At 38.3% G+C, this 24,751-nt stretch overlaps 1 pseudogene; it reads right to left on the bottom strand.

Moving 5' to 3' along the window:
* Positions 1 to 2,799: 2,799 nt before the first annotated feature.
* LOC138845745 (cell division cycle-associated protein 4-like) overlaps positions 2,800 to 24,751 on the bottom strand; it is a 44,063-nt pseudogene continuing 22,111 nt past the window's right edge.

The raw sequence follows: 24,751 nt of genomic DNA, 5'->3' as shown, positions 1-24,751 counted from the left end.
TACACTGCTACGGCCACCTCCTGTTGTTGCTGCCATGACAGGTGAATGGTTGATTCTAGAGTGGCTGTTCCAGGTCTGTTCTGTAGCTTACAGACACAACACCAAGGTGCCTTGCCTCAAGTCCTAGTCTTACTGTGTGCCTTGTCTTGAGTCTTCTCTCTTGCTTCTGTGGCATGAGTTACTTAGGAGCTGATGGGTCCCCATACCTGTGCACCATTCCATGGATAGAAAGTTAGAGAGAGAGAGAGAAAATGGGGCTTTTCTGAAGATGTCCTAGGAAAACAAGCTACAAGATGGCTGTCTGTAGCGAACTCTATGCATTTTGCATTGTTTGTTTACTTACAAATTTAGGCTGACAAAAAAAGGATTAGCTAAATTTTCTAAGCTCAGAGAATGAATAAATGGGAAAATCAGTACTAAAACTCAGCTTCCAATTCTAAGGCCAAATATAAAGCCATCGTATTATACTGAATTATTTTATGTTGTTTTGACAATCTAAAAATATAAGTGAAAATATTTTGTGATAATTCATTTTTTAATCATATCTATTGGGAACTAAAGTAATTCTAAGTGGATTGCTTTTCTTCTTTAATAGAATACTTAAATATCAGAGTAAGAAAATTTTGAAATTAAGCAGGAAGTTCAGAACTGTCTCTTGGAGTTATTTCCTTTTCTATAAAAAGTGAAAGAAATTATAGTCAAACGAATTTGGTAATTTTTTTTATAGTTAGTAGAGCCCTATTCCTTTTGAATTCTGAAACTCAGTTATCATATCAGTGAATTCAAATAAATTGTGTTATATTTGTTTTGTAAATGAGCAACTGAAATTATTTGCCATTAAATCACCAAGAAGTATTTTTGGAGTGAAATGATATGATATCAATAAGATAGTGGAGGCAAGGAGTGCTGGGCAAGTATTGGACAAAAATCTCTTGTCCTCCCATAGTGGATTCATCCTTTGAAAATGTTGTGAAATGGTTAAGTGCGTGATCCCTATACTTTACTTAAGGTGCCCCTGTGCGTGGTCCACCCATGCCTGCGTGACCTTTTCGCTGATTGGCTCCCCTACTGCGTATGTCCTTCGTAAGCTTTATAAGCCTGTACATTTCCTCAATAAAGCAGTTCCTGCTTCGACAGAACTCACGGGTGCTTGTGGTGTGTTCATCACCCGTCGACCTTACCTTTACTGTTCGCCTTGTTGGGGAGTGCTTGCACTGCCCCTGCTGGTCAGGGGCTAGCATTGGGCTTGAGACCCCAACAGCTGCAAACAACTGCATGGATGATAATAACAAATATAATTTAGAATGAAAATACACAGAAATAGGAGTATTTCCTATATAATTCCATTCACAAACATTTCAAAAACAATATAGAACAGTCTCAGGTATTAGAAATCAGGATAAAGTTTTTCCTAGCAAGTAGTAGTGGCTCAAAGGAGTTTCTGCATACAGGGGGTAGTCTGTTTCTTGATATGGATGCTGTTTATACATGGAAATGCATTCGCTTAGTGAGAGTTCATCTATTTATGTGAAATATGTTGTTTATATAATACAGACATATTATGTATGTATCACATGTATTATTTGTATACTTTTCTGTACAAATGGTACATTCAATAAAATCTTGCAAAGAATCTTGTGTGAAGGAAATGAATATAATTTTGAGTGTATGAATCAGAATATTAGACAATTCTAAGTTTGTAAATATGGAACATATGGCAAGGCTTATTTCATGAAACTATTATCATATGTATATTACTGGGAAATCAACATCACTTCAAAATAGTAACTGTTTTTCCTAAATGAAATTACAAAACTTACAGCACAATTTTAAGCTAAACTTTTCAAAAAAGCTATAAAATGTAGGGACCAAAAAAGAGATGATAGGAGGTGATTTGGGAAGTTTCCTGACTACCTTAGAACATCGCCTACATTTGAGGCAAAACACAGACAATGACTCTTTTTGCTGACATTCTATGGAACTACACAGCCCCATATTTCAAACTGTCTTCGAAATATATCTGTTATTATAGATAGTGGGTTTAAAGGTCTTGCATGATTCATTTAACATCTACTTCTGGAAGAGCACTTGATGTGTAAGGGGGTAACTTTTCATTTGTTTTTCCCAGGATGATAAAAAATTAACACATAGCTTGGATTTTTGTCAAAAACAATCTCTGTAAAATAGGAAACCACACAAAACAGACACCAAATGCTCTCTGCTAGAGAATGCAAAATGCCTGAATGAAAGTTTTAGAATGGCATATACCTAAAAATGGACTTGACTACTATGGCAATATTCTCCTAAAAAGTACTGCGTTATAAGTAAAATCAAACAGAAAGTGCTTTTTCTGATGATCACTGTAAAATGAAGACATGTATCTCAATAGATTCGTGTATTGTGATTCCATGTTACTATTTAAATAATGAAGTTACACCAGTCCTTTGAGCTCTACAGTCCAAGAAGGAAGACAGATCTCCTTTAAAGAACAAAAAATCCTGCCATGATTGGCTCCATGTGAATTCTGAAAAGAATCTCTGCTCCTTCCATTTCGACATTGTCTTGCTTTTGATTTTGAAACAGTATAGTCTCGTAATTAAGTGTTTTGAGTGAAAAATAAAATCAAATTAATTTTAGAACAAGCTCTCCTTTTTAGATTTGGTATACCGGCTGAGATTGAGGATTATCTAGCTTTGGAAATAATCAATTTCTTATCTATAAGTATATCTGGCTTTGGAAATCATCAATTTTTTATCTACAAGTATATTTGGAAGAAAAATCATAAAAATAGGCATTAGACAGCTACTGCAATAGCTAAAGTTCTAGAAAGGGGTAACAGAGGTAAGATGATTTTTGCAAGTTGTATCTTGGCTAGGGAGGGGGCATTTTCCAGCTCTGAGAAGGTAGCTAGGATTTTCATCTCCAACTCCTGCTTTCATTCGTTGACAGTTGTTGCATTCATGACAGTTGCCCCTGCTGGAGCGTGGGGCGGGAGTGATTTCCTGGTAATCCCAGCTTACCATGTGCATGGCCAAGTGACCATTTGTTGCTCGGGAGAAAACTCTCAGGCCAAGAAATGCAGATTCTAACAACTGAAAGAACTGACAGTCAGCTGGAGTCTGCTGAGGGTGATATGAATCAGACATGGACAGTACGGGCTAGAGTCCACACTTGTGACTCAGATCTGTGCAAACCATTTGTTAAAGTGATTCTGTCTTTCCACTACTTATCTAAGGCAGTAGCCAGAGATAATTTATAAAACAGGGGAAATGGTGGAACAAGCTTCAGTTCTTTCTGGACCCACGACTGATACCCATCATCTTCCTTCTTAGTTCTCCTCTAGGTTCTCCTAGATAACCCTCTACCTTGGCCAGTATACCTGCTGGCCTGGTAGGAAGACCCAGACTTTATCACTCAAATGTTTGGTCTCCTGTGGTTATGCACTGTTCAGGCTATGGCTGCTATAAATGCTCATTTGTGGTTATTGCTGGACATGATTTAACTTGCCATCATGGAGCTGGGTGGGCTCATAAAGGGACGGTATCATACGGAGGATCTGGTGTCTGGTCAAGCTCTGTGCTATAGGGTTGTACATTCAGTAGCAACCATGGGTGATCAGTCTTGGTGAGAGGAATACGCACAGTCAGATGTATGCAAAGCTGCCATCTTTACCACCATGCCTATTCCATTCATGTGCCCATTGTACAAACACCAAGATGAGGATGGAGGCTGGCTAACCCCCACTACGTGAGTGGGATTATCCACCTGACTTCTCAATGCCTCTGCTAAGTGCTGTTCTTGGATGGGGATTGACATGAGACACACAGAAGCACATACTTCTTTCACAGTTCCCACAACTGCTTGAGAACTCTCTGAGAAATGGTAGTTTCAGTGCTAACAAGAGAAATGGCGTGAAACTTTTATAACACGGGGCATTACTCAGAAAAGAAAAGGTAGAGAAGTTACCAAGACTAAAGTGGAAAGTTCCTGATCCTCTGTAGAAGGGCAGAAACCCTCTAGCATTGAAGATTTCTGTGTCAGGAAGTGGTAGAACATTAGAGAAAAAGAACATGATACCCTCACTTCTTTGACAAGTTCGCCCAGTGCAGGACATAGATACAAGAAATGACAGTATAAGTATCTCACATTTATTATCCTAACATCCTGAGGTTACGTACATAGCTTCAGTGGTACAGCAGTTTTCTGGTACATAATCATATTTATTATCCTAAAACCGTGACTCACCAAAGTAGCTTCAATAGTATAGTATTTTTTCACATTAACCAAACACCTGAATTACTTTGTCCTTTATTATAAAATGTCATTTCAAATGTATTTGTATACATATTTACTTCAATGGCACTGAGAAAGATTTTGGAGTCAAAACAAGTTCAGATTTCATCTCTGTAGTTTCTCAAATTTATTTAAATTATCTTAGGCACCTAAAGTGGAGCCAGCCACAATGCAGGGACTTGCTAAGTGATAATAGATATTTTTATCAGTATCATTTATCATAGCCCTGAAGAAATTTAATAAACAATTAATTATTTCCTGGATTTCCACCATATATCGTAGACAAAAACATCCTTCAACCTTTCAAATAGAAATTTTATTATTTTCTGAAATAAATAGATTAAATGTCACTGTTTACTTGTTTTGTACTGGCATTTCCAAAGGAAGCATATTTGGCCTGAAGGCTCCCAGAAAATAAGAGCTCTACAATATTTATTATACAGTTGTCTGTTCTTTTGGTCAAATCAGGTGTGTTTCAGTTGCTGCTACTTCCTCAAGGGTAGTTTATTAAACAGGCCAGCTGGACAGAGCTCAATACTGACTTTTAAGATTAAGAAAGAAAGTTAATGTTCTTTCCAGAGTAATACCCACATCAGTATTTCAGTCATTCACCCAGGTCATGTAAAGCTGCAGTTTAAAATTCCCAACACACCATGGCTTAGACATTTTAGGACCTTAAGCATTCAGGTTGTTGACTTATTAACCAAAACAGAGTTTAACCTCTTGTGGTTCTTACCAAGAAGATGCGTTCTCACTTGTCAAATCTACCTCTCCTTATAATCTTAGGATCTGGGAAATCATTTAAAACACAATTTCCCTGAGATGTAATAGCCCTACCACTCTGTTAAGCCTGGATTTACCTTAGCTCAAATACACACACACACACACACACACACAGACAGACATACAGGGTTTCTGCTAACTGTAAACAAAAGAGTGACGTATGCCACTTGGCTGTAATGGAAAATAAAGGACCAGCATGCTTCTTAGTAAGAAATGAAACATAATATGTAGTTGAGTCATAACATATTAGTTAGATTTCTTTTGGTCAGAGTTCAGTTGCAGAGATTAGAATGCTCCTGACCATGTTTGAACAGAGGGAGATTTATTACTGGGTAGTTAAAGGCTTACAAGTCATTAGAGTTGATGAAGGAATAGTTTTAGTGTAAATCAGTCCTTCAGGCCAACTTTCTGACTGGGAACTGTGGACAAGCAGACCGAATGGAAGGATTAATTTCACCTCTGTTACTCAGGGCCAGCTCTGGGAGATCTGTCACATCACAGCCACCAACTGATAACTGGTGCCATAATCTCACACAGAAAAAACACCTCCTACCTCTGTCAACTATAATATGGACATTTTTTTTCCCTTTGTCTATTTCCTGAGCTTTCAGAGTATGATCTAGAAAATCTTTGCCCATCCCAACATCATAAAGTGTCTTCCCTATGTTTTCTTCAATAGTTTCAGGTCTCATGTTTAGGTCTTTAATCCATTTTGAGTTTATTTTTGTACGTGGTAATAGGCATCTAGGTTCATTCTTCCACATGTGGTATTAAATTTTCCTTCCACTCTTTCATAACCAATGCTTCACCTTAGCATAATAAACCAAGTAGAGTTTAACAATGAATTAATAATACAATGTTACAGTCATTACCATAGGATCCTATGATTAATACTTAGCCATAAGTTCTCTGGTCACAGGAAATAATGATTGTAATTAAAATTCCAATTATTTTTCTTTTTCTTTTTGAATTATCTTTAGGCTAGGAACAAGTAGTCATCTCATTCCACAGCCTTTTACTGTCACCATAACTGCTGAGATGCAAAGCTACTGGGTTTTCCAGTAATATTCCATACTACACTCTACTTGCCTTCAGTGATAACTTGAATGCTCTCGATACCAGCATATGCTATATATTGTTAGTATCCCAATTCTGCCCAGTGATGTTTCAATATATGTGCTTACCTAATACATAAGTGATTCCATTCAATAATTCTGTTTTAAGGCCTGTTTTCTGGAACTGTTCCTTATATCAATTCTTTATTCATTAGAGTAATAGCAGAAAAGACATGGGGCATTGAAAGAATTTAGATAAAGAGTTATACAGGAGACATTTACAAAGATGTGGACAAGATCAAGTGAACCAAAGTCAAGCAAACTTCACATGATAGGCAAGGAGAAAGAGCTGTAACCAGGGTACAGTGAGAACTGTAGTGTGGAAAATGCTGCTTGCTGGGAGCTACAGCCTTATTTAGAGGTATTCTGATATTAGAATCTGGGTAAGTGGAGAAGGAGCTCAGAAAAATAAATAACCCAATCTCTCTCCCCTTCTTCTTGCAATCTCTTTCTGTAAAACCAATTGGAAGCCAACTGCATGGTCCTAAAGGAGAGTATCTCAGAGTATGGAGCAGTGTGTGGAGGGGCAAAGGCAGATCGGGTAGGACAACAGAAGATACCTGAGATGTGTTCACCACCACTATTAGTCTCTGATTATCCTCCTGCCCTGCCGCCTAGGCAGCGACTACAGAGCCCTGCTGCCCCGTGGTGAGGGATGCCTTCCCACGTCCCAGAGCTCTGTCGCCTGTCTTCCCACCCTTCAGAAACTACCCTCTTGACGGCTTTTCTAGCATCCATTTCTCAGGTACTTGGGTCAAATGTTCTTGGAGTTCCAGGGATGCACAGTTGGGAATAAGTAAGCCAGTGATCCTTGCTAAATCCACTTCAGTTTTTCTATATTTGTAAGTTTTATGTTTCCATTTTCTGTATTTCTAAGGAATTTCTGTCATTTGAACTGCATTTAGTACGTTAATAAATCTGGTCGAGTTAAAAAAGATCTTTCTCATTGGTGATCATTTTCCTGAGAACTGATCAATATAAATTAGAAAAGGTTTCCATTTCACTTATAAGAGGACCTTGTAGAGATTTTGACCAGAGGTAGTTAGCGTATAAATGGATCTAAAATTCCTCATGTTCCATCCACACTCAATGCTCATAGATTCAAATTAGAGTGAAATTCCACTGGGCTATTTAGAACACAGAGTTCAGATGGCTATTTTTAAAAAAGGCTTTCAGCACTAGCGGCTAATGGTGATCTTGCCCCTGTCCTCAAGTTTACGCTCACGGTTTAAAACCAGAGTGATTATTGAATTTTCTTTGGATTCTCTGTGGCATATTACACCATATTTGGAACAAAAGCAAGCACCAGTTGGGACCTACATGAGAAGAAAATCAATTAACAGCAGAAACACAACAACAAACTGCTAATATTTCAAGTCCTACTTCAAAAGACAGATGCTTTGCTTTTATTTGTTTCATTAAAATTTGTTGTGGGAACTTTTTTCTAGCAAGTTAGTTCTGAATCTTCTCACTTCTCCAGGGACTTGCATAGAGAGTAACATGCAGCAGATCACCAGGACGTGTTTATGTTTCCTTCTTCTTGTGTTCAGTTATGGGAAGCAGCTCCTCCTCCTGGAGAGCTGGCAGAGGTCTCCGTTTCACCTTCAGCCAGGGCCAGATGAATTGTTCTCACCTAAAAAGGTGAGCAGAAGTGAATGGGTATCACTTTGAGGGTAAGGTGGTAAAGAATTACGGTTTTTGTTTTGCCTTTAAAATTTTTATTTTAAAATATTTCAAATAATACAGAAAAGTACAAAGAATATTTCAATAAGCACACATAGATGTAATAATGTTTAGCATTTTTGTCACATTCACATCATATGTAAATACAGTATACATACACATAAATACTATTTTTTGAAAACAGGTATATTAATATTATGTAACATGGATTCATGATAAGGATCATACAGTGAGGAAAGAAGGAGATAATATTGTAAGGGGTATAATCTAGTGTATAATCCAGATAAAAATCTATGTACCAAATAGTACAGAATCTGCACATTTTTTCTAAAATATATATGAGATAAAACAAGTAGAGTTTGTCTTTTGGTGTCTGGTTTATTTCACTTAGCATAATAACTTCCAGGTACATCTTTTTTTTTTTTTTTTTTTTTTTTGCAAATGTCAGGATTTCACTCATTTTTATGGGTAATATTCCATCATGTAGATACACCACATTTTCTTAATCCAGTCATCTTTTGATAGACATCTAGTTTGATTCTACCTTTGCTATTGTGAATTGGGAGTACAGTGTTCCTTTCATACACTAGTTCATTTCCACATTGGATATATTCTCAGAAGTGGGAGAGCCTGGTCATATGATAGATCCAGTTTAAGTATTTTGATGGAATCTCTGTACTATTTTCTATAATGTCTGTATTAATCTGCATTCCCACCAAGTGTATTTGGGTTCCCTTTTCTCCACATCCTTGACACATTCATTATTTTTTGACTTTTGGATAACGACCATTTTAACTGGAGTGAGATGACCCTGCATCATGGTTTCTAGTTGCATTTCCCTGGTGGCTAGTGATTCTAAGCATTTTTTCCTGTGCTTGTTGGTCATTAGAATCTCTTCTTTGAAAAATGTACATCCTTTGCCTATTTCTTAACTGTATTGCTTTGTTGTTGAATTTCTTGATCTCCTTATCTATTCTAGATATTAATTATTTATTGGATATATTGTTTGCAGATTTTTCTCCCAATGTGTCAGTTGTCTCTTCACTCTGTTAATTATTCTCTTTGCTGTGCAGAAGCTTCTTAATTCAATGTAATCCCAATTGCCTATTTTGTACATCTCCTTTATCTTTTCTTCCCACCTTTCTGCCAACTGGATATGTCCCACACTTAGGCCTCATCTAAGAGTAACTTCAAGGAACAATATATCAGGAACATAGATTCCTAAATCATTAAGTGAACAAATGAGACAAAGTAACATGAACTCTCACCTTAGGTTTTTGCACAAGTGAGAAACAAAATTTCCTATTGTTGGACTGTCAAAATATTGTTTCTCAGAGCTGCAAATATTATTCTAAATGATATCAGAGGAGGTAAAAATATGTGTACAAACTTGGTTTTCAGCAGATTTGGAAAAGAAATCTGCATATCCCCAGTCACATATAAATTCTGACAAAGGTAAAGTTAATTTGGAAACCTACACAGAAAATCTTAAGGGTGCCAAAGAGAATACAGAATGATTCTATGGCCTGGAGGACTCATAGTCTATAACTAATATTTTCTGCCAGAAAAAGTAGTTCCTCTGAGAACTGATATTCTTGATTAAATAGGGAGGACATAAGAAAAGTTAAGATGAGGCATACTTGCGGCGCCGGCACACCGGGTTCTAGTCCCAGTCGGGGCGCCGGATTCTGTCCCGGTTGCCCCTCTTCCAGGCCAGCCCCCTGCTATGGCCCGGGAATGCAGTGGAGGATGGCCCAAGTGCTTGGGCCCTGCACCCCATGGGAGACCAGGAGAAGTACCTGGCTCCTGCCTTCGGATCAGCGCGGTGTGCCGGCCGCAGCGCGCCAGCCGTGGCAGCCATTGGAGGGTGAACCAACGGCAAAAGGAAGATCTTTCTCTCTGTCTCTCTCTCTCACTGTCCACTCTGCCTGTCAAAAAAAAAAATAAAAAATAAAAAAGATGAGGCATAGACAATTTTAGGCAAGTACAGAAAAGGGACATTTCACAAAGTGCAGTACATCCTAACATCTGATATGGGTCCACCATATTTAGAAACAGAGCTTTAAAGCAGGCCAAGAGGCAGACACGCTTGCAACAAGGGAGGACACAAAGGCCCAAGCAAAAGCAGCCATGCAAAAGAGATAGACTTTGAGAACTGCAGTGAAACAAACAAAAAAAGGAATTTTTGATACAGAAAACATGAAAAAGAGCCTTGGATATTCCCATCCTCACTTTTAAGTAACTTCAGAAGAACCCATCTATTTTGAACATGACTATTAAAAAAGAAATTTGATCACCATCCATCTAAAGACACAACCAGAAGTAGGGAAAAAATCCGTGTAGATGAGAAAACCTGTGAGGAACATTGTCAACACTAAGCTGTTTCCTACAGAAATTATTGAAACATAATTATAAGGAAGGTATTTTTTTTTTTTTTTGACAGGCAGAGTGGACAGTGAGAGAGAGACAGAGAGAGAGAAAGGTCTTCCTTTGCCGCTGGTTCACCCTCCAATGGCCGCCGCTGCAGCCGGCGCACCGCGCTGATCCTGGCAGGAGCCAGGAGCCAGGTGCTTTTCCTGGTCTCCCATGGGGTGCAGGGCCCAAGCACCTGGGCCATCCTCCACTGCACTCCCTGGCCATAGCAGAGAGCTGGCCTGGAAGAGGGGCAACCGGGACAGAATCCGGCGCCCCAACCGGGACTAGAACCCGGTTTGCCGGCGCCGCAAGGTGGAGGATTAGCCTATTGAGCCACGGCGCCGGCTCTAAGGAAGGTATTTTTGAATATCCAGACAAAAATGGTGAGTCACTTGTAACCATGATACATTTTTTATTTTACTTTTTATTTAACACATAATAATTGTAGAAGCTATGGGGTACAATGTGAGTTTTCCATACAAGTATACATTTGTGGGGAGCAATCCGGACTGGACTGAGTTACTGGAATTAAGACTTACTCTATGCATCTGCTCTCCCACAATATGGCGCTGGGAGAGAAGTAAACAGCTTCCGCACAGCTGCCTCCAGTTCAACTAATAAACTGTAGGACTTGCTCCTGATTGGAGGAGAGCAGCGTACTCGGTGTGTGGGCAGCCGAGTTGGGATTGGCAGAGGAGGACTATAAAGGAGGAGAGAGACGGCATGCACCAGGAACATCTAAGGGGAACATCTGAGGGAACACCTGTGCAGCCCCCAGAGAGCCGGCTGGCGGTGTGCCGCTCCCCTGCGGAAGTGGGGAATGTGGCCAGGGGGAACTGCCCTTCCACGGAGGTGGAAGGGATAGTAGCCAACCCGGGAAGAACCAGCAGCAAACCCGGGGAGGGCCGAGCAGACGAAAGAACAGCGCAGGGTCCTGTGTCGTTCCTCCACGAAGAGGGGGAGCGACAACATTGTGTAATAATAAAATCAGGATCATTAGCAAATCCATAAACTCAAACATTCATCATTTCTTTGTGGTGGAGACATTCAAAAACCCTCTCTTCTAACTGGAAAGATAGTACAATACCTTGCTCTTAGCTATCGTCTCCCTGTTATGCAGTAGCACCCCAGAAGTTATTCTTCCTTCATAACTATAACTCTGTACCCACTGACCAGCTCTGCACCCCCTCCTGAGTCTCTAGTCACCACTGCACCATTCGTTCTTTCCATGAGATCAACTGCTTTAGATTCACTTAGGAGTAAGATCACATGGCTTTTGTCTTCCTGTGTCTAGCTTCTTTCACTGAATATAATATGCCCCAGTTTAATGTCTTCTCAGCAAACTCTGTGATACTTATTCATTGCAAGAGTTTAAGGAAATTTCTCTGGAATCAGTAGGTGAGGTAACCAAGCAGAGATTTTGATGATCACAATGACAAAAAATCCAGCTTTCTCAGAATTTTTTCAGAAATATTACTAGGTAAACAACATTTGTAGCAGCTAAAGCAACAATAAGAACAAAAACTGCAGAGGAATGAGAAACTGAAATCCAGAATAGTCATATCAAGTATTTTAAATATCCTGATTTCAATAAAAACTATGAAACATGAAAAGTAGCAAGAAATACAGGCCCAGCACAAAAGAAAAAAAAGAAAAGAAAAATACTCATGGAAACTGTTTTGTGGGAATCCTGGACACTAGACTTACTAGACAAAGACTTTAAGTCAGATATTTAAATTATATTCAGAGAACAACAGGAAAGAAGTAAAAAGAACTAAAGAGAAATTTGAGACCATTATATCACCAAATATATAATGTCAATAAAGATAAAAATTTAAAAAGAGCAAACTGTGTAACTGAAAAGTATTACAACTGAAATGAAAAATTCACTGTAGTGGCTTTCAGGTCTGCATGCTTGTAGGAGGTATTTGTTAAGGTATCTGCTGAAGTCAGACCCATCATTGGGACATTCACAAATGGTTTCTGCTCTGAGCAGCTGCGCATCTGCCGCAACAGCCTTTCCCTGTGCCACAGGTGACTGGCCCTGAGCAGACTGGCCCTCCTAAAAGGTTCATTTTCACACAGAGGAAATGCTATTTAGGAGTTGGGGACTAACACAGAGAGAAATCCTGGAGAGAGAAAAAATTAAACAAATCCACTGGTGGTGTAGTGATTGCAAAAGGGCATGGTGCATCTGTTTGTCTCCTCACTGTGTCCCTGTAAGTTATTATTTGTTGAATGAATGAATGTTAAGTTTTACGTACTGGTAAAACAAAGGCAATGTTAGATATTACTGTCATCCCTTTCTCTGAAGGCATTAGTTATCCAAATATTCAAATATTGATTTAATGTTATCAGAACTTATAGATCTTTGAAGAAAAATATTGAGGGTAAGAAAAATGATACGTGCTTATGAGTTTTCCTAATTTGTATAAAATCTCAGTGATTTCTTGTCATTGTTTGATTTCAATCTGATTTTAATTGATATAATTTAGATTTTATTTTGAGAGAAATGTACTCATACAAGAATCCCATAAATTCACCTAGGAATTTTGTTTTCCTATTGCTTTTTCGGGGGTGGTAATATGCTAATTAGTTATAAAGACCTTTGTTCCCTTGGATTTGGCATCAAGAAAATCATGAAAGTGAGGTAGAGAATACTTCTGCTCATAGAAAACTTAGGATTTCAGATCATCTTGTTTCTGGATTCTCAACATAATTTTACTGTGAACTCCTCTGTTGCAGCACATTCATTTTCACATGAAGACCTAACAAACTGTTCTCTAAGGACGCTGACCAGAGACAGCCTGGCTGATGAAATGGTTTTCCACAGCCACTAAGAGGAGCAGGCAATACACAAGGTGAAATTTTGTTGCTGGGCTACTCAGAAACATCCTGTAACCTAAAGGCTTCCCTCCACTCAAAGGCACACTGTAGAGAACTCTGTCAATCAGTTCAATAATCAAATGCCAATTCTTTGGAAGGGAGCTCATCTGACAAAGACAAATCCATCCACAGGCATCCACGCCAAATGTGTTTATACATCTGTACTTTTTGTGTCATCTCTGTGTGTGCATGTGGCCACAGTATAAACAATTTCTTTTTCTTTCATTATTTTTTAATCAGAAACTTTTCATTAATTCAATCTACTAGCTGAATTACTATTTGGCCATATGCAATGTCAGGCATGACAAATATAGAAATGAAGAAACCTCAGGGAGATAAGGCCACAGGGAACTCATATTTTAATGTTGGAGATAAAATGATATTGCATTTCAATTGTCATAAAACAGGCAAAATACAAATAAACACAGAGCACAGTGGGAATATTGAGGAAGGAGTCATTTACTTATCTGCAGGACTTGCTGCCCAAGCTGAGTTTTGAAGTAAGGGCAGTTTCAGACAGCAAGTAAGACACTGACATGCAGGCAGAGGAAGCTCTGGACATCTGGGAAGTAACAGGTCTGTGACAGATGAAATTTTTGGAAAGCCGTGGACAGCTCAGTCAATCTACATAAAGTTCAATGAGGAAGGATGTAGAAGGCTGAATACGCGGAGACTGCAGACAATGAGGGCCTTCAGTTCCAGGGAAGGTATATGGTTTACGGCCCCAAGACATTTCATCTTTGGAGTTAGGGAACCAGGGAAGGTTTTGATGTGGAAAAGACATAACCATGATTTTTTAATTGAATATTATATTGAAGGGCTGGCACTGTGGTGCAGCAGGTTAAGCCAATGCTTGTGACACCACGATCCTGTATCACAGTGCTGGTTCAAGGTCTGGCTGCTCCAGTTCTGATCCAGCATCCTGCTAATGCACTTGGGAAAGAGCAGAAGATGGCACAAATACTTGGGCCCCTGCCACCGATGTGGGAGATCTGAATGGAATTCCTGGTTTTTTGTTGCAGCTACCTGCAAATGCTACTAGAAAAGCAGCAGAAGATGGCTCAATTACTTGGGCCCTTGCCACCTTTGTGGGAGACCCAGATGGAGTTCCAGGCTCTTGGCTTTGGCTTGGCCCAGCCCTGGCCATTGAGGCCATTTGGGGAGTAAACTTTCTCTCTCTCTCTCTCTCTCTCTGTAACTCTGCCTTTCAAATAAATAAATCTTTAAAAAAAACTTTTAAAAAGTATTATATGGATACAAAATATTATGTGTATATATATATAAATGAATTTAAATGCCAAATTAACTTTAAATTTATGCATCTATTTGTTATGTTTCAAATCTGAATTAATTTTATTGCAAACAAATGCTATGAAAATGTCCCTGCAGATCACACTATGTTCTATACAATGCAGAGCAATTCAAATCAGACCCATTCTCTGGCTTTTAAGTTGACAGCGCCCAGAATAAAAGCAAAATCTGGAAAACATTTAAGATCCTACCTCTTTTGTCAGTGACTTGATTTGCTGAACATGTGTGTTTAAATTTTCACTATCCAGAAATATTTTCTACTTTAAACCAATTTCACACATTAGCAAAGAAGTAAATGTGGTATCTTGAGGCTCTGTTAAACTCAATTTCCATAACATTTAGCAATTTTAGGGTTATAAGAAACCAAAGTCACTGGTTCTCAAGGTGTGGTTCCACAACAGAGACAAATATGCAGCCTGTAACCAGCACAGTACACCCTCAGACCCTGCTGAGGGCTGTGCTAATAAGCTGGTTCACATTTTTATCTTTCGAGATAACGTTTCCTGGATAGGGGCCACGCTGAGGATAGCAGCTGTGTCACTCAAGGCATAGAGGGCGGGGCTGTCATGCTATGTTACTGTGACCCACAGCCCTTCTGCTTTACTTAGTTTCTCTCTTTTTCCTACAACTCAACCGTGGGCGGGAAATGTGAGATTCCTGAGTAGAGCCCCCTCCCCTCTCCCCTCCCGCACTTCATTCTGCAGTGACATTTCTTAGCAGCTGATCATTATTTTAATCTATCTGCATGCCTAGATATGGAGAGACACAGAGGGGAGGAATCAGAAAAGAATTAAGCAGGAATAGCATTGTACTAATCTATAATTATCAGCAATCATTCAGAAACCTGCACAACTCCAAAACCGCACTCAAACAATGCCCGTGAAGGGTAAGAGGTTGCAGAAAGGGATTCAATCTGCCTACACTGGCAGGGAAAAGCAAGGACATTTTCTCTGATTCATCATGGAACTCACACCTTCAGTTTGAAGAATGTACATTCCCTGGAAAACAATCCGAAAACCACATCACTGCTTACTGTTCTCAACAGTTCTTTTACTTACAGTACTTGTGATTTTTTTTTTAGACACTGTTCCTTATAAATACTACAGAATCTTTTCTGCCCTGCCAAGTTTTCAGCAGTTCTAAAGTGAACAGAATAATATTAAAGCACAGTATCCATTCTAGAATTTAAAAATAAATTCTAACTTTTCTTTCACAATTGTGATGGTACAGTTTTCTAGCCTATGGACAAAAATATCCTAAATTGTATTGGAACAAATGTTAGACATCACTTCAAGTAGACTTCTTCATTGAAAAATTGTTACTCAAATAATCTGTTCTGGAAGAATAGCTTTAACTCCTGGAATTTTTTTGTTCTTAACTGTATACATATGTGATATTGATAATATAAACACCCATTACCATATTTTATATATACACACAGGACTTCAAAAAGTTTATGGAAAATGGAATTAAAAGATATTTATTTTGTGCAGAAAAAAATTTAAAATCCACACTATTTTTAGTTGAAAATTTTTTTAAGGAATTTATTGATATATTAGATTCTCAGGATCACAGCAAATGAATGATAATTACAACACAATTCTCATGTTAATGTGATATTATAGAGAAAGCAGATTCAACATAGTTCATAAATACAATTCTAAGACTATAATAACATTTGCCATCCTTCTTCCCTCCCTAATTCTCCCTTTTTCTTTTTCTTTTTTAAAGATTTATTTTATTGATTTGAAAGAGAGAGAGAGGTAGAGCCAGAGAGAGGTCTTCCAATCTGTTGGTTCACGCCCCAGATGACCACAATGGCCAGAGCTGAGCTGATCCGAAGCAAGGAGTCAGGAGCTTCTTCCAGGTTTCCCACGTAGGTAAGGGGCCCAAGGACTTGCGCCATCTTCCACTGCTTTCCCAGACCATAGCAGAGAGCTGGATTGGAAGAGGAGCAGCTGGGACTCAAACTGGTGCCCAGATGGGATGCCAGCACTGCAGGCTGTGGCTTTAACCTGCTATGCCACAGCACCGCCTCTCCCACTTTTCCCTTCCTCTTTTCTCCCTCCTCTCTCCCTCCCTTCCTTTTTTAAATTTTTTGAGATAACATATTTTAATTTGCATTACAATCAAATGCTTAATGCTCCACTAAATAAAGAGTTCAGCAAGTAAGAAGATCATAGTTCAGCATGAATATAGTTTTTTCATAATACACAGTGTGTGTTATTCCATTAACTTCCCTAAATTCAGTTTTGAAGATATCAGGATATGAATTAGATTAATAAATACATAAATTCTCAGAAAAACAATCACATCCCCTCCATATGGCAACACTTCTGTATCCTGGAAGTTTCCACATGTCATTGGCAAGTTTTATTAAGATGAGTTTTTCTCTATTAAAAAGCTGGAAGTTTTCACCATAAAGAAATGTTAAATATTTGAGATGACAGATATTTTACCCTGATCAGATACTACACAATGTTTACATGTATTGAAACATCACATAGTACCCCCATAAACAGGTACAATTTATTTGTTAAAATTTTAGATAAAAATTTTATATAAAGAAGTCACAAAAATGCTTCTTTTAGCATCTTTCATTAGTACTTGCCTCAAATCCACACCTCAAGTATAATCAATTTCAGATTTATTTGTTTTCTTCTACATGATTTTTTTATAGCAGAATTTGTAATTCCAGCACCTTTAGGAGCTACTGAAAGCAATGGAACCTAAGCTGGTTGCGTAAGGACACTTCAGGAAAATTGCCCATGAGGAGAGGGAGAGGGCAGTGCCCTTCTGTGGCAAGAGAGCAACTGGATGTTCAAAGCTTCCAGCCATTAACCAGAGTTAACTCTTAGGAGAGACTAAACTGAGATTAGCCTTTGCAGCATCATGTAGAAAGCAGACATTGTCAAACTGGAATTGGCTTTGAATTTGGCCTCAAGAAATCTGGGATCAGATGCTTCATTTTGTTGCTTTTTTATGAGCTGAATTTTAGAAACCTCTCTCTATGAAAATGTAAAAGCTTCAACCAATAATATTCATTTTAAATGTGTATCTACACTTAATATGTGCTTTGAAAATATTAAAATTTTCTTATAAGAAAACATTCTATACTATCCTCATTTTATAAAAGAATAGCTAGAATAATCTAAAGGTTCTCCAGATTCTGTAATTTGCTGAAGTACACACAGCTAACAAGTGGTAGAGTTGGGATTTCAACTTGGGAAATTTGACTTCAGTACCTACACGCTGAGGCAAAAAAACTAGTAATCCAGTAATTCAGTACTGTAGTTAAGGACTGTAGAGTCAAAGCTTGGTATGATCCTAACTCTATAATTTCCAAAAAAAAAAAGTGTCCTTGGGGAAATTATTTAACCTTTTAAACTTTCCTCATGTGGAAAATAGGGAATATGTATGCATATATATATAATATACATATATATTTCATACTAAGACTATAATAACATTTAATGCATTGTAAGCATTAAATGAAAATATCAAGGGAGCCAGTAATAGACTCCCTTTTTCCCTTCATAACAAAAGTACACTACTTAAATGTCACGCACCTTACAAAATAAAACCTGAGAAATGGCAACAGGGAGCAAATAAAACTACCAACAGCTTATTCCTACAGTCTGACTGGGAGACGGGAGGTTAACCTTTAAGAAGAGAAAGACGTCTCTGATACCAGCAGTTATCTCCAGAGCTCACCTTCACGTAGAGGATCGATCCAGAAATGAGCAGAGGAGAGTACACCAGCAGAGACAGATTTCAGATCACATACAAGGGATCAACACCAGAGGAATCCATGGAGACCATGCTGACCAGGGAAGTATCGAAAACCAGATCCAAGATCTTATCAGAATACTCAGATACTAAGTTCTGGACACCAAGGGACTGGAAACCCTGAAGCCCCACCACAGCAATCTTGGGAAGATACCGTTCTACAGTAGCAAGATGACCTTGGAGGGAGAGGTGTCTGCCTGAGGCATGGTAGGAAGAGAGAAAACGAAAAAATGGAAGAGGAAGGGACGCTATGGAAACAAAATATTTACAAACAATTAGACAAAGGTAGAAAGAAGAAAAGCAACCTTAACTAAGGAAATTGCACTTTATTGTGGAAACAGAAGAGGGAGCTGGTGAAGTGAGAATTTTATGAAGCCAGGAGGAAATTCTGTAAACCTTACAAACTCTCTCTCCATCCCTTTAGGGATTACCCCCTATTGTTAAATCTTCAGACATCCTCATGAATGGAATAACCCATCCAGAACCCACTCAAAGATATCATCAGAAAAAAATGGGAAACACTGGAAAGGAGAGAATCTGAACCAGAAAAAACACATTCAGGGTAAAACTGCCCACAATTTCACTGACCCCTGAATCCTGAAAGACAATGTTAAACATCATACTATCAAATGCTGAACACCACAAGATCAGGATTCTTAAAGTTCAAAAGACTGAAAATCCCAATCCCAAAAGATTAAAATCTCAATATTGGATTCCTGAATCCCAAAAACTGCAATTCCCATTTTAAAGAGGGTATGTGGAAAGAGAGGTCGAAAGCTGAATTCTAGAGAAGGGGTTGGCCATGCAATACAGCAATGATAAATTTCACTTTGAAAATATACCATTTTTCCTGCATTGTCATTCCTTACATGAGATGAAATTCCAGGGGCGCTTAGTGAATTAAAGGTAGAGTTTGCCTGAAGAAGCCAGAGAAGTTACTGACTGGTTTGAACATGAATTGAGTTTGGAGTGCTATGTACCTGAAACAGCAGAAGCATGGCACAGAAGATGGGAACATTTAGTAGGGAATGCTTATGTTGGGGAACATGTATCAGGTCAAAGAAGGATGTCATAAAGAGCAGCACTACGTAGCAAATCAACATGAATGTATTACCCAAGAAGAAACATGCTTTAAATTTTTAAAAAGCAGCTATTCATCGCAATACAATACTTCAAAATATAATATATCAAAAAACAATCAAGAAAATTAGCCAGTTCTTCCAGACTACCTCCATGTAATCATCTGTAATCTATCCCTGTAATGCACCTTTTCATGTCAGATTTACTTTTCTTGGGGGAGAGGGGCTGTTTGTTTTTTTCTTCTTTCCCTGATTTAATTTGTCAGCACTGCTTGTTTTACAACTTGCTGTGCTATGTATTTCATTTTCATATTATTTCCAATCCTGGAAATAGAAATCCTGTGAAGAGTTATGATTCACTTTACACATTTTTGGCAAAATTAACTGTAAATGTGCATTGATATAACATTGATTTGTGTGTAAGCATTGAACATATACATAATATTGTTGAAAGTTATTCAGTAATGAACAGATTTCTGTTCTGTACATCTGCATTTGTGAAAGATAAAATTCTCAAGAACTTGTTATTTGGGTGGTGGCATATGCAGTGGTGAATCTTCACAGATGTTGATCAATCTCACCCATAATGATACACATTTGTACCTTTCACCTTTTGACCTATCTCTTTATGAATACAGTTTTTCTGCTTGTAAAAATTGTAAATGTGTGCCTGCCATTGGTTTATCTGTGTGTTTATACTTGCAAAAATGTGACCACTGTCACCTATTTTATTGTGAAAAATGGCCTATGAATTGTTCTACTGTGTTTTATGTGTTTCTCAAATAAATATACTTTTAAAATGTAAGTAAATATCTTTAACATTTTTAAAATTATCTTTCCAGACATATTTTTGGGATTTTGTTATATTTCATTATTTTAAACTTCAGATACTGTGACTTTTGGGATTTTGATCTTTGGTATAATAGCGTTTGGGCTTGTGTCCTTTTGGACACATTCAAGGTAGAAATAAAGCAGTATAACTGAATATAGATTGATATAAATGAGTAAAAATTATCCAATCTGAAGCAGAGAGCAAGAACTGTTGAAAAATTAGCAGTGCTAAGTGATGCAGGAAAATCATCTGCAACACTGGAAACTGTAGTTCTGGTAGAGAGAACAGAATGGAGCAGAAGAAATATTTGATGACATAATGGCTGAAAATTTTTCAAATTTGGGGAAAAATATAAATTTACATGTCTTTAAAATGTGTCGTACCCTAAGCAGAAAAAAGTATAAGGAAAACCATGCCTAAGCACAACACAGAAAAATTGCGGAAAACCAAAGAAAAAGAGAAATAAAGCAGAAAGCACAAAACAGGAAAACAATTATTTGAATGACTATGGATTTCTTGAAAGAAAATATTGGAGTAAGAGGACAGTGGAACATCACTTTTAAAGTGCTGACTGAGAAAAGCACAATAAACTAAAGTTTGTATTCTTGAATTATAAAGGTGAAACAGACTTCTCCAGATAAAGGAAAACTAATAGACTTAATTACCAGCAGAACTTCTTTCCGGGAAATGATAAAGTAAATTTTTCAGTGTGAAAGGAAATTATATCAGATAGCAAATCAAATCTTCAGGAAGAAATGAGCATCTAAAATGGCCAATGTTACATTTAATATGAAAGATTATGTTATTCTTAATTTATTCAAAATATGTATGAATGACTATATAAAGAAAAATGAAAGAATTTTCAAGTGGAGTTTGTAATGTATGTGTGTGGAGAGATGATATGGAAACACTATAAAGGATCATGCCAGTGGAGTTGTGGGTGAGGTAAATTATCTAATAAAATTCAAACGATTTCAATTTTATGTCAAGTCATAAAATATTAACTCTGTATAGACTGTAGAAAGCTAGTATGTGTATTGTCATCTGAGTAACAACTAAAAATAATACAAAAAGGTATTAGTAGAAAAAACAGATTAGCATGAAATTCTAAAAAGTACTTAACACAGTTGACAAAGATAAAATAATGAACTGTGAATCCTATAATTAGCAATGTCAATAATTACATTAACTTAATGGACTAAGTTTTCTAATTAAAAGGCAGGTATTTTTTTTTTTATTTGACAGTTGGATAGTGTGAGAGAGAGAGACAGAGAGAAAGGTCTTCCTTCTGTTGGTTCACTCCCCAAATGGCCGCTACGGTCAGCGCTGCACTGATCCAAAGCCAGGAGCCAGGAGCTTCTTCCTGGTCTCCCATGCGGGTGCAGGGGCCCAAGCACTTGGGCCATCCTCCACTGCCCTCCCAGGCCACAGCAGAGAGCTGGACTGGAAGAGGAGCAACTGGGACTAGAACTCAGCACCCAAATGGGATGCCAGCACCGCAGGTGGAGGATTAGCCAATGAGCCACAGCTCCGGGCCCCAAAGGCAGGTATTATAAGAGTAATGAAAGATAGTTCTGGAGCACACTAACAGCTACCATGACTCATTGATGTTTAGAAAGCCCTACACCCAACAAGAGCATAATATACATTCTTTTCTAGCATACATGGATATTCTCCCAGGTAGACAAACATGGCTCTCATAACAAGCTTCCATACATTTAGAGAAATCATATTCACAGAGCACATTCTCTGACAACATTGGAGTTAAATGGGGAGTCTGTAAGTATTTGAAAATTAACACACATTTATAGTCTGTGGGTAATCCCAAGGGGGTGTTAGGACATACTGTTAACTGAGTTATCCTAAAGCACAACATATTAAAATTTCTGTGATGCAGCTAACATGTCCAATATCAGAAGTCTTCAAAAAGTTTGTAGGAAAATGAAATTAGAATGTATTTTGATGCCAAAAATTTTTGAAATTTTTGCTTCAGTTTGAACAGGTATTGGCTCCCAAACTCATGCAGATTCAAACCCAAAAGTCATGGATTGGTGGTAAAGGTTTGGCCCAAATATGTCGTCTAGGAGGTGAGCCTAGTGAGAGGTCCCCAGATCACTGGGGGAATGCCCATGCAGGCAGTCATCAGGAGAGGGTTGGTAGAGAAGGGGAGAGAAGGAAGGAGGGAGGGGAAGGAAGGAAGAGAAGGAAGGAAGGAAGAAGGGTAATATCATTATGTTCTTAGAATTGCATCTACAATTCACACTGAATCTGTTAAAAACTAATTTAAAAATTAAAATTAAAAAACAAAGCAAAGCAGACAAACCACAGAACAGAGTGGCATGCAGCATCTCTCTCTGGTTTCTGGCTCTCTGTGTGATCTTTCCTCCACACAGGCACCTCCTTTGCTACCGTCCATCCTTACCAGATGGCGTAAATGATGAGTCTTGACAACCTTAGACCGTGAGGCTCCAAAGCTGTAAACCAAAATACATCTCCTCCCTTCATTGTACAAACTTATTATATTCTGAATCTCCTATTATCATGGTTATGACAATATTCACCTTCCCAGTTGAAACAGTTATGGTTTGGGGGCCAGCACTGTGGTGCAGCAGGTTAACGCCATGGCCTGAAGCACCAGCATCCCATATGGGCACCAGTTCGAGACCTGGCTGTTCCACTTCCAATCCAGCTCTCTGCTATGGCCTGGGAAATCAGTAGAAGATGGCCCAAGTCCTTGGGCCCCTGCACCCACATGGGAGACCCAGAAGAAGCTCCTGGCTCCTGGCTTCGGATCAGCGCAGCTCTGGCCATTGCAGCCAATTGGGCAGTGAACCATAGGATGGAAGGTCTCTCTCTGTCTCTCTCTGCCTCTCCTCTCTCTGTGTAACTCTTTCAAATAAATAAATAAATCTTTAAAAAATTAATGGTTTTTAAATTATTGCTCCAAAGCTTACTGTTTCTGATTCTTAAAAGTAAACCACTCATGATCAATTTCCTTCACCAGACTTTTTCTACTTCTGTTCATGATGGGCTATAGTAACAAGTCATTTACATGTTACTATAAGGTGTGATAAGGTGTCAATATTCTAAATGTGTAAGTAATTTTTATAGAAAAGAACTCAATAAGAAGAAGACAAATAGCTCAGTGAAAAAAATGGGCAAAGGACCTGAAAAGACAACACAGAAGTGAACAACAGGTCTATGGAAAAAATGCTCAACATCATTAATCACCAGGAAAATGCAAATCAGAATCACAGTGAGGTTTTACTTCACACTTGCTAGAATGGCTAGCAATTTCAACTATGAAATTGAAGTATAGCAGCATTCTTGTCTTGGAATTAGGACCCTGTTTGTCCACACGTGATGCATCAGATCTCTCAGAGTCTATTTGGAGGAATGTTGTGACAGTCCAATAGTCAGTGATGTGAATTTATTTGCCGTAGAAGACTGATCTGCAACAAAGATGTAGTCGCTGGGGGAGATGGAACAATGGTGAATATTGTAGGTCATCTGCTACTCACTCAGATTTGTCTTTTATTTCAGCTCTTCAATACCCCAAGTATAACTCTTATGGAATGGAAGGCATCTATAAGTAATACATAAGTAAATTCTTTTTTAAAAATTCTACAGAACACTGGGGCCCAAGCAGAATTACTCTGGAATCCTAAAATCACATCACAAAAATGGCAGAGGTATTTCCCTTTCTTCTCACCTCAGTCCACTGACCTGCTCTAATTTCAAAGGGATTCTCTTTGATACATTAGACAAAACTATAGCAGAAAGCACAGCACCAAGCAGGCAGGATCAGAGGCTGTAATACCTGGATGGATTGTCTAGAGATTACTCTAGAGCATCTCAATTAGAAACAGAGACTGGTGCACGGAAGAGCAACGCTGACTCCTAACAGGTCTGTGGAGGCCAGTAAAGTACTGACTTGGTCACTTATGAGAACACATGAGGCATGTGAGACTACCGCAGAAGTGCAGATGAACCGGGAGGAAGGCTTTATATGAGAGGCTCAGGTCCTTTCACACCTGTGAGGATAACCAATACTAGACTCTAAACTTCTTTCTGAGACCAATTTCCCACTCCAGAGCCTGCAGGAAATATCATGCTTAGGAGAAAAGCAAGATGGTAAAATCTGGTTATCTCCTCTAATTTGGGGCCATTCTTGCCCACCAGCTGTTGAAATCTCGGAAAATTTTAATCCTGACAAATAAAAATTTCTCAAACGAAAGTAAATCTAAAACATTTAATCACACATAATCATTATTTTGCAACATCATAATTAAAAATAAATGCTCAGTAGTTCACAGAAGTGAAAGTAATTAGCGTTAATTTTATACAGCCAAACCAACCTTTCTTCACTTTCCTTGGTTCATTTTTCCAGTTTTCTGTGTCCATCAGCAGTGTTGATGTAAACAATTTTAATCACTCTCACATACTTCCATAGACTGCCACCCACATATAAGCTCAGAATTTTATTTACCAACATCAGCAACTTCCTTTATCTGGAAGGCATGAAACAGAGTATTACCTAGTTTATAAACCTGTATGCCTAGTTG

The sequence above is a fragment of the Oryctolagus cuniculus genome, chromosome 16, assembly GCF_964237555.1.
Source record: "Oryctolagus cuniculus chromosome 16, mOryCun1.1, whole genome shotgun sequence".
Classification (NCBI taxonomy): domain Eukaryota; kingdom Metazoa; phylum Chordata; class Mammalia; order Lagomorpha; family Leporidae; genus Oryctolagus; species Oryctolagus cuniculus.
The sequence above is the reverse complement of the archived record's forward strand: the minus strand, read 5'-3'. Positions and strand labels throughout refer to the sequence as shown.